The 9,437-nt window shown below is 35.7% G+C and overlaps 1 pseudogene; it reads left to right on the top strand.

Annotated features, from left to right (window-relative positions):
- Positions 1-331: 331 nt before the first annotated feature.
- LOC140856394 (probable NAD(P)H dehydrogenase (quinone) FQR1-like 2) lies at positions 332-7,947 on the top strand (annotated as a pseudogene).
- The last annotated feature ends 1,490 nt before the right edge of the window (positions 7,948-9,437 follow it).

The following is a 9,437-nucleotide window of genomic DNA, read 5'->3' as shown; positions in this document are numbered from 1 at the left end:
AAATACATATGTGTAAATGAAATTGAACTAAAGTATAAGAGATGCTTTTATAATTTATTTTTTTAAGCTAGTTAAAAAAATAATAAATTAATAATTTTTAACAAACTATATGATAGCGCGTGATTACATTATCATAATAGCTAAATAAAATTTATTGTCAAGATATGAATTTAAAAAAAAATTAAAAATTTGATGTTCTGATTATACTAAATTAAAATTTAAAAAAAATTAAAATTTCCAAACAGTTCATCGTTTTTGGTGTGACTAAACTTTTTTTTTTTTTTTTTTTCCGGGTAGGCTTCGCGTTACAACGAGAGAGAAAGGAGTTAGCTTTGCGGAAAGAAACCAGAAAGCTAGGGTCTTGGAAGGGACTTGTGGGATTTCTCCAGATCCGAAGTAGCAAAATGCTGATCTTTGGAGCAATCTATTAATGAGAGAGCAGGGAAAGAGTAGAGAGACTGAGAGATGGGTAAAGGAGGAGGTTGCGTGCCGAGCAAGAAGCGGTAGCCGGCGGTGGCATCAGAGAACGCCACGGGTGGTGCGAGGAACGCCCCCCACGATGCCTTCGACGCCGCGGCGGCGCCGGTGGAGGTGAAGCGAAGCTCTTCATCGTGTTCTACTGCATGTACGGCCACGTGGAGGGCCTGGCGAAGCAGATGAAGAAGGGGATAGATGGCATCGACGGCGTCGAGGGGTCCTCTTCCGTGCAGCCGAGACGCTCCCGCCGGAGATCTTGGAGCAGATGAAGTCGCCGCACAAGGACCCGGATATCCCCGTCATATCAGTGGCGGAGCTGGTGGAGGCGGACGGGATACTTTTTGGGTTCCCGACGAGGTATGGGTGCATGGCTGCGCAGATGAAGGCCTATTTTGATTTGACTGGGCTGCATTGGAGGGAACAGAAGCTCTTCGGCACGCCCGCCGGATTCTTTTTCAGCATCGGGACCCAGGGAGGTGGACAGGAAACAACCGCGTAAGAATCCATCTGTTATTCATCTGTTCCATGGTATAAAGAATTGGATCTTTTTATTTTGTTTGTGATGAACAGTGAGAAGTTTTCATGAAGTAGACTTGTACTAGTTCGTGTTCATTGAAAATTTGGCATTTGTTAGTGCTTCATAACAGGAAAGAGGGAAGGCATCAACTATAGTCCCTTATGGTTCTTGGTATATGACTGCGATGTTATACTGCTTCTTTTTCAATGCTTAATGCATGTTTTGCTGGATCATATGTTAAGAAGTTCATGTGTTGTCAAAGACTTGGATTGATCCTTTGCATGCAAAGTTCTCAAATTTAATCATTTGTCTTCAAACTTAATGTTGAACTAGCCCACAAAATATAGAGATAAGGCAATATAGAATACCTCTATGTAGCTGTATTTATTATTGTTGTCCTTTATGCATCGTGATTCTTAGATACATATTTTCATTCTTATTTATAGAGCTGATATTTGTTCCATCTGGTAATTGATTTGGTACTGTACAAGAATCTTTTGACAGGATTTCGGAATGCCTCTTTCTAGTTGGGCATGTGGCTTATTTAGTATGTGTTCCCTGCTATCTTGTTTTCTTGGTGGAGCCATATACCAATGCTACTGATGCAAGTAATATCATTAATGGTTTTTTCGATTAACTGGTTAAAAATGCAAGCCCCTAGGTATGCTATATTGGTTGTTTGTTCTACATAGAATTTACTTGAGAGAATTCAGTTATTTCTTTATGCTTGCTGCTTTATCATATATTAAATGCTTGGTGAACTGTCTTGACTAGGTGCATCAAGGTCATTAGTGTGGAGTTTTTTAACTGCATTCAGGAACATGCATTGGATTTTGCATGTTCTTGTGTATATCATGATTATGTGCTGACTAAATCTCTGCTTAGCCAGTTGCAGATTAAATCTTAGATTCCTCGGAGTCTACAAAACTTGACATCTGATATGCAAATTGATAGACTAAAAAATTAAGAAGAAAAAGAATTATGAAGAAGAAATAAAAAGAGAATGAGGGGAAGAAAAGAAAGGGAAAGGAGATAACGAATGATAGAAGAATGGCTGGAGAGGGTTTGTCCTGCTTAATATCAAACAGCAATCCTTGTGTCTACATTTTTGGAAGATAAATTGGTGAAGTAGGTACTGATCGCTTATGCAATGTTTGCAGTTATTGGCGGTTCTGAAGTCTATCGTCGAATTTTCCTTCATTCTCAACTCAGCAGGATAACATACAAAGACTAGAGAAAATAGATGATCGAGAAGAAACAAAAGACATGGGAAAAAAAAAAACACCAAATAAGGGGAGGAAAAACCAACCAAGAACATTCTGGAGGAAAAGCCTGTATTTCTAGTTGCTTGTATGTCAGGCATTTGTCGATAAATAATGGGTGGAAGAGACCAAATGATCAAGATGATTAAATACACAGATTAGCACTTTAGCAGCTTTGCTGTAGAAGCCCCACTTTGGGCTTTCTAACACTCAAAAAATACCATCCTTTGAATCAACTTATGTCCCACCAGCACATCTATCATTAGGAGCTGAGTCTGATGCTTCCTCAAGCTTTTGTCATAAATGCAGAATCAGAAATAGATACAAAACTCAATTAGTAATCTATCTTCCTAATATTTTTTTTTCCTATCTCAGACTTGCTGAAATATTAGCTCTCAATTGTTATGTGGATCTACTCCTTCATTTGCGCTAAACTCAAAAGGGTTACCCCTCTTCTCCTCTATATATAGTACTGTTAAAAGAATTCACTTCTCCATCTCTATGATAACACCACAAAGAGCACATTCTGCTGCGTAGGGTCTCCTAAACCCACTAGTCCAAATATCAATTATATTTATTGTCTATGAAAAAATAGATGGGATTTTATGAATCTGTTCTCAATTCCGGCCAAGTTAGGTTTTCATTTCAGTTCCTATTGAGAAAGGAGGAGTGAAAAAAGAAGATCAAGAACATAAATCATTTCCTTTCAATTAGGGGATTTCCAGCAACAAAACGTATCTCTAGTTGTTTATTTTTTGATAGTTCAAATGTAGCTATCTCAAAAGTACCCACATTTTTTTAGCATGATTATTGATTGATTTGGTTCTTAAGCTTGTATTTTCTTGGTTAGTGTCTGTTTTCTGGCAAAGTGTTTACAGCAGATGTCTCACAGATTACCACATGTATTTGTTTGTAGAAATGTGCATAGCACTGCATGCTCTTATTTACAGGTAGTTCGGAACATCATGTTACATGAGATCTGGCTGATGCACAGATGAATAAGGATGTCATAATGTTATATTATTTTTAAAGATGGTTCAGAAAATTAAACAATGTACTGTCACCTTGGAAGTTTCTTGTAGCTCTCCTGATGCAACACTGGATAGTCTTATACACATGAAATCAATTATCAAGGCTATAATGTAATTTTGAAAATATGTGAGTTAGCCATAATTGAGAACATCAGATTTCTAGTATATTTATCATTTGGCAACATAACATTTCTTTCTTTATAGTGGAGAAATATTCCCTTTTGTTTATAGTCTTTACTTTTGCTGAATTTGCAAGCCTCAGCATGATTTAGATACATGTCTCCTTTGTAATCACTAAACTTATTTGATCTTTTGTCACAATGAAATGAAATCAAGAGGAAAGATACAAAAGCATATTTTTGCTCTGTCACTTGCAGAAATTTCTACTTAACAGTGTGACAAGTTGAGTTTGATCTTGCACTTGAATATTTCCCAGATGTTTATTGAAGATTTAGTATCATTTAAGTTGAGATTGATGTTCCACTTGAATATTTCCCAAATGTTTAGAAATGTAGTTGAGGATTTAGTATCATTTAACCAATAGATATTGGTTGAGATGCTTTGGGCATGTCCAGGAAAGCCAAGTATGCCATTGTAAAGTTGATTGAAATATGTCTTGAGGGGTCAGGAAGGGACGGCCTAAACTAATGTGTTGTGGGAGAGGATTCGGAAAACCTTGGGTTACTTGAAGTCCTTATTGATTTTATTTTTTTCTAATGAACTTTACTGATATGAGTACTAACTATTGCCTTTGTTTAATGCTATTGCAACTGCTAACCGGACTAGACCTGGAGGTTGAACCATCAACCAGCAAGCTGTCTTGTCTGGTTAGCCCCAAACTGTTCCAAAGGGAAAACTGTTTTATTTGTGAGTATTGTTTGAACAGATGGTTTAGTTGACGACCCAAATGAACAGTTCTGGTTCTCAAAGTGAACCATTTGCCTTTTTATTTTTTCATGTGTCTATTATAAACCCTCACTTTCCCATTGGTTAAGGGCTCTTTATGCTTCCTCCTGATCAGCCACCCTCTTATCCATGAAACCTTGAGACCTCAAGATTACTCTTTCTTCTTTAATCTCAGAGCATGAGGCCTACCTGAGCCTCTGTCCTTCCCCTCCAAAAGTGCTAGTGGTGATCAGGTGAGATAGTGGAATGGCAAGTAGGCATTAGAGAGGCTGTGAGTTCTCCTCCCATTCCTCCACATTTCCCCTTGTATGTCCCATGATATTGTGATTTCTAATGAGCGGAATGCAATTTGGAAACCGGAGAATAGGGCTTGAAGAGTGAAGGGATGAGGGTCCTTCGGTGATTAAATTGGATGTTTGGAAAGGTTTTTTGGATTGGGGGAACCATGGCTCTTTGAGGTGAGAATAGAGTTTTATTAGACAAAGATGAGATGAAACCATTTAGGAAGAGACAGAACGAGCATTTTTGTTCATCTTCTTCTTTACGAAGAGAGAGAGAGAGAGAGAGAGAGAGAGAGAGGAATTTGGGTTAGAACTTTTAAAGATGTAAGGTGGGGGATTCCATTTCTTCAAGGAGAAAAAAGGATGGGAGTTTTTATGTACACAAGAGATGGATAAATGTTTTTTTTTTCTTTCAAATAAAAACTGTGCTTTCATGGAATGATCATGTATGATATTTTACATGTTACTTAATTGGAGGAATTTTGAATTGTACAAGAAGATACCATGATGATATGCATTATAATTATATCATGTGGACATAAAAAGTGTTTAAAGTTGTAAGGTATGTCCTAAAAATAAACTAGAAAGTTTGGAATATTTTTCCATATTATAATTCTTTTTTAAAATAAAATGTGTTGAAATTGGTAGAAATTTACTTGACAAATAGAAATTTTTATGCTTTTATATAATTATAAATTATAAATTATAAATTATAAATTTTTATTCTGTTTATATTGATGTTTAATTAAACTTGATATATTTATTATGTCACGTTGTTATCATTGTTTATTTTTGGTTGACAAGATGGTAGAACCAGTGACCCTTAGGCACTTTTTGGTTTGGTGAACAGTCCAGGATTTGAAACATTTCTTCTAATAATAGTGATGCCAAGATTACTTGATCTACATATACAAATGCAGAACTGAGATAAGATTGGAGGAGCAAATACTAGCTCTAAGACATGCTTACACTTATTTCAGGGGAGGCTTCATGTTCAAGGCTAGCAAGGTCTTTCGCAGTTGTATGACATGGATAGATTGATAGCACTGCCTCCCCAGTTGTTGAAAATGAAACTCATAGATATATACTAATTAGAGTTCAAAAAGGTGATATATTTATTATTTATATTTTATCTATAATATAATTATTTAAACTGTTGAGCTTAATGACGACTTTGATACTGGACAATTTTTTTTGAAAGCCTTTAGATTTTGGATTTTGGTACAGACAAGGATTGTTCTTGGCATGTGGCTGGTGGCTACCTGAGCTTGATGCTGGCTTGAGGTTCCCAATGCATAAATAGTACCCACCTTAAAGCCTAGCATGTAGGATCATATTTGGTCCTGATGGCCTCTACTGTGCAATGTCTCTTAGGTGCCTAGCTTTGGTAAATTGATGCAAGTGGGGATGATCAAAGGTCAGGGAACAATATTTTGGCTCACTAAATGAATGTTTGAGAGGCAAAAACAGATCTTGGCTTATTTCTTAGAAAGAGCACACGGTACTTCCATTGCTTATAGTTTGTGTATGATCGCTCTGCTCTTGGCATAAAGATTTCTGTTAAATTAGTTCTTACGTAGTTGTGGTTGAATTGGCTGGATTAATTTTGAAATCACATGGTCATTTTTACATTCGTTTGAAGACACCGGGCAAAGAATTATGGATGGCAATAATTTATTATTTGTTTATAATGATCACCCATAACAATATTTTTGAATTTGGTGTTCTTACTTTTCTAGGAGGTATGGGTCTATTGATTTTCACACATCTCTGATGAAACATCTGGTGAGTAGTCTACCTAAGATTTTTCTTCTCTGTCTATCCATTATTTTTTAAAAAATGATGATTTGTTTAGTAGAATCATATGATTATTACATATTGTTGGAAGATTTAGTCCAAAAAATTGCTATATGATGGAAATAATATGCATGTGTTTATAAAAAGAATATCCATTTCACTATAAGAATATATTGGGATTTTCTGTTTTCACCTTTTTAAGAGAAACTCCGAGTCCATTGAGATTTGATGCATTTATGCTGAGAAACTCAGTGGTCTCGGCTAGGTTCTTTTTCTCTGCATATCTATTGTTTTTTTTTTTCTAATAAAAATGAGGATCTGTCCATTGAAAACCTTGATTTTGAGCTGCTTGTTGGTTTTCTGAAAATCGCACAAAAAAAAAGAGATACTTTGGAATGTCAAACATAAAATTATCTGTCTTCTGGCTTTCCAAGACTGCTGTATCGTGGCTCTTGTGAATGTTGCTAGGTTATTTAGAACAGATGAGTTAATTGCGAGCCTCCAGGATCAAGTGGATGAGCTATTTGCTAATTATTAATGCTAAATTGCTTAATGGTGAAAGGGCTTAACAAATTTCTGACATTTTAGTAGTGCACATATTGCATGTTCTTATCCTTGAGGCAACATTTTTAATTGTGGTTTTGATTCCATCAACTGTTGTTGGTGCTTAAGAAAAACTTAGAACCTTTCTCAAAATTGGGTTAAACTATGGTAACTCCAACATCTGAAGGAGATCCATTACTTGCTCTATGAGCTATAGCTTCTTTTTCTTTTCTCTTTTTTTTTTTTCTGAAAATTTCAGGAAATTGATGTTGTTAGCAGCTAAATTATACCTCTGTTTTTATTTTTACAGATGGACTGCAATCACCCAGTAAGCCCACCATGGGATGTTATATGTTCCCATCAGTTACACTTTCGGAGTAGGTCTGTTCAAGATGGATGACGTCGAAGGGGGTTCTCGATATGGTGCTGTTGTTTTCACTAGTGATGGCACGAGGGAACCTTGCAAAATGGAGCTGGCTTTTGCTGAACATCAGGGAAAGTATATGGCTTCGATAATCAAGGGTCTCGTGCATCCTTAAGTTATCCAGTCAACCATAATGTCCTTCATAATTTAAATCTTCACGATTACTCTATTATGCCCCTCTTGATTTGAAAATATTGCTTTGCGATTCTTCTTCCATTCTTCACTTTGATTTGGCACATGTCCTAAGCTTTGCACCTTCACTGTCTTATTTTTGTGTTTATTATTTGCTGAAGTACTGCAAAACACTGTACATGGTTCACAACAATGGTATCATATCACTAGAATAAAACAGATTGTGATTTTTTTTTTTTTGATTACATTCCAAGGTACATTGTATATTTCTATGTTAATCCAATGTATGAGTTTGGTTAACGATGTTCCGCTGCAAGTTTGTCTAACTTGCAATGACCAAAAATGGAATAAATGTGTAGAAGTCTGGATGCTGCTCTTTGTTTCATGCTTGCAGTTATTGAGCAACAGTCGAGCTTTACTAAGCTCCTAACCCAATACTGCTTTGATACCATGGGACTTAATTGGAGCAAATTTGTTATATATTGCCAAATTTTTTCTCATACATGCCCCCTCTAAATATTATTTGCATATATAAATCCTCATTTTAGATCATGTTTCTTCTTACAGATGTTCTTGCAATTAAATCCAGCTGTGCAAGTTTGAAATTAGAGGTCTATCTTGTAAAACGGTGAGCAGGAGACAGAAATGCTCTGGAGCCTAAACTTGGTACTAAAAAAAATCTTAGAATTGGCTCCTTGCACCAGGGGTGTGCTATGTATGGCGTTAAACCTTCCAAATTGCCCCAGTATTCTTCTGTTGCATGGGTCTCCATTGTGAAATGCACTGCAACTTTCTAATAATTCCCACAAAAAGCCTGTCGCCCTGTCGCCAAGGACACTCTCAATTTTTTGGTTGAAAATAAAATTAAACTTTTTCTTTCATGAGGAAAAATACTTGATATAGATTAAAAACTAGAACAATCAACATACCCGCAAACTATGATTTGCAAAGCAAAGATTGTTTATCCAGCTCTAAGAGACTCTGCGCTGTATATGTTAAGGTCTGGCACACTTTCTAGTTTAGTTTGTAGAATAATTGCAACAATAATAACATATTTTGAAACAGCCTCACATACATGCAAGGAAAGGAAAAAAAAAAAGAAGTAAGATCGGAAATTTTGAGATAACCTTCAAGTGCTGCTGATATAAGCATCTTTGCAGTTGTTCTTAGAAATGACACACACACACAAAAAGTTGAAGAAGAAGGGTTCATATATATAGCATCATCAGCATAAGAATATTTTATTTCTAAAAAAAGTCATGTGCATCCATGTCATTACTTACACAGATTATTGTTTGAATATAAGAGTCATAATTCTGAACAAACAATTTGGTTAAAACACCAAATAATAATGTTTTACATTTAGCATTATCCAACATACATAGAATTAAAACAAATACCGAAATATAAGTTTACCTGAATAGAGGAGGGCTTCTAGAACTCGCATGAGGAAAGAGGAAGGTCTGATTTCTCCTCCTCCCTTTCAACAAACCAAGATAAGATCAAAAGTCAAAAAAAAAAATCTAAATATGGATGAGCGTCTAGAGTCAGATTTGCTTCATTCGCTTGTGCAATGTTAAATTTCTTGTACTGATCTCAAAGCATCAAGACCCATCGAACAGTCAGGCTCGCAAAAGAAGATCAATCATTTTTGCCCATCTCTCTCCTTTGAAATAGAGCTATATTTGAAAAAAAAAAATCGAGATATGCTACTTTTCCTCTCTCTTATTTGAAAATATCAACCAAACATGCAGTCTTTTTCTATGTTTCTATTGACCACACTTCTCCCCCTTTTTCTGCAAACCAAACCAGTCCATAGTTCTTCATTCACCCAACAATTTAATTACATTAGCTTGGTTCTACCTAAATTAATATAAAAGGAACTACCTAAATTAATATAAAAGGAACAGAGAAAAGAATCTAATTTATAGATTTCTTTTTAGTTAAATTTGAGAAAACCCATTTTCTCAATTTTTTAGTTTGCCATTATCCCTGGAGGTCTAAAAATTTTTTCTTGAGCCTGAGATAGGCAACCAAATAGACTTTAGGCTGCTTTTTGATTTGGCA

Source organism: Elaeis guineensis, chromosome 3, assembly GCF_000442705.2.
Source record: "Elaeis guineensis isolate ETL-2024a chromosome 3, EG11, whole genome shotgun sequence".
In the NCBI taxonomy this organism is placed as follows: Eukaryota; Viridiplantae; Streptophyta; class Magnoliopsida; order Arecales; family Arecaceae; genus Elaeis; species Elaeis guineensis.
The sequence above is the reverse complement of the archived record's forward strand: the minus strand, read 5'-3'. Positions and strand labels throughout refer to the sequence as shown.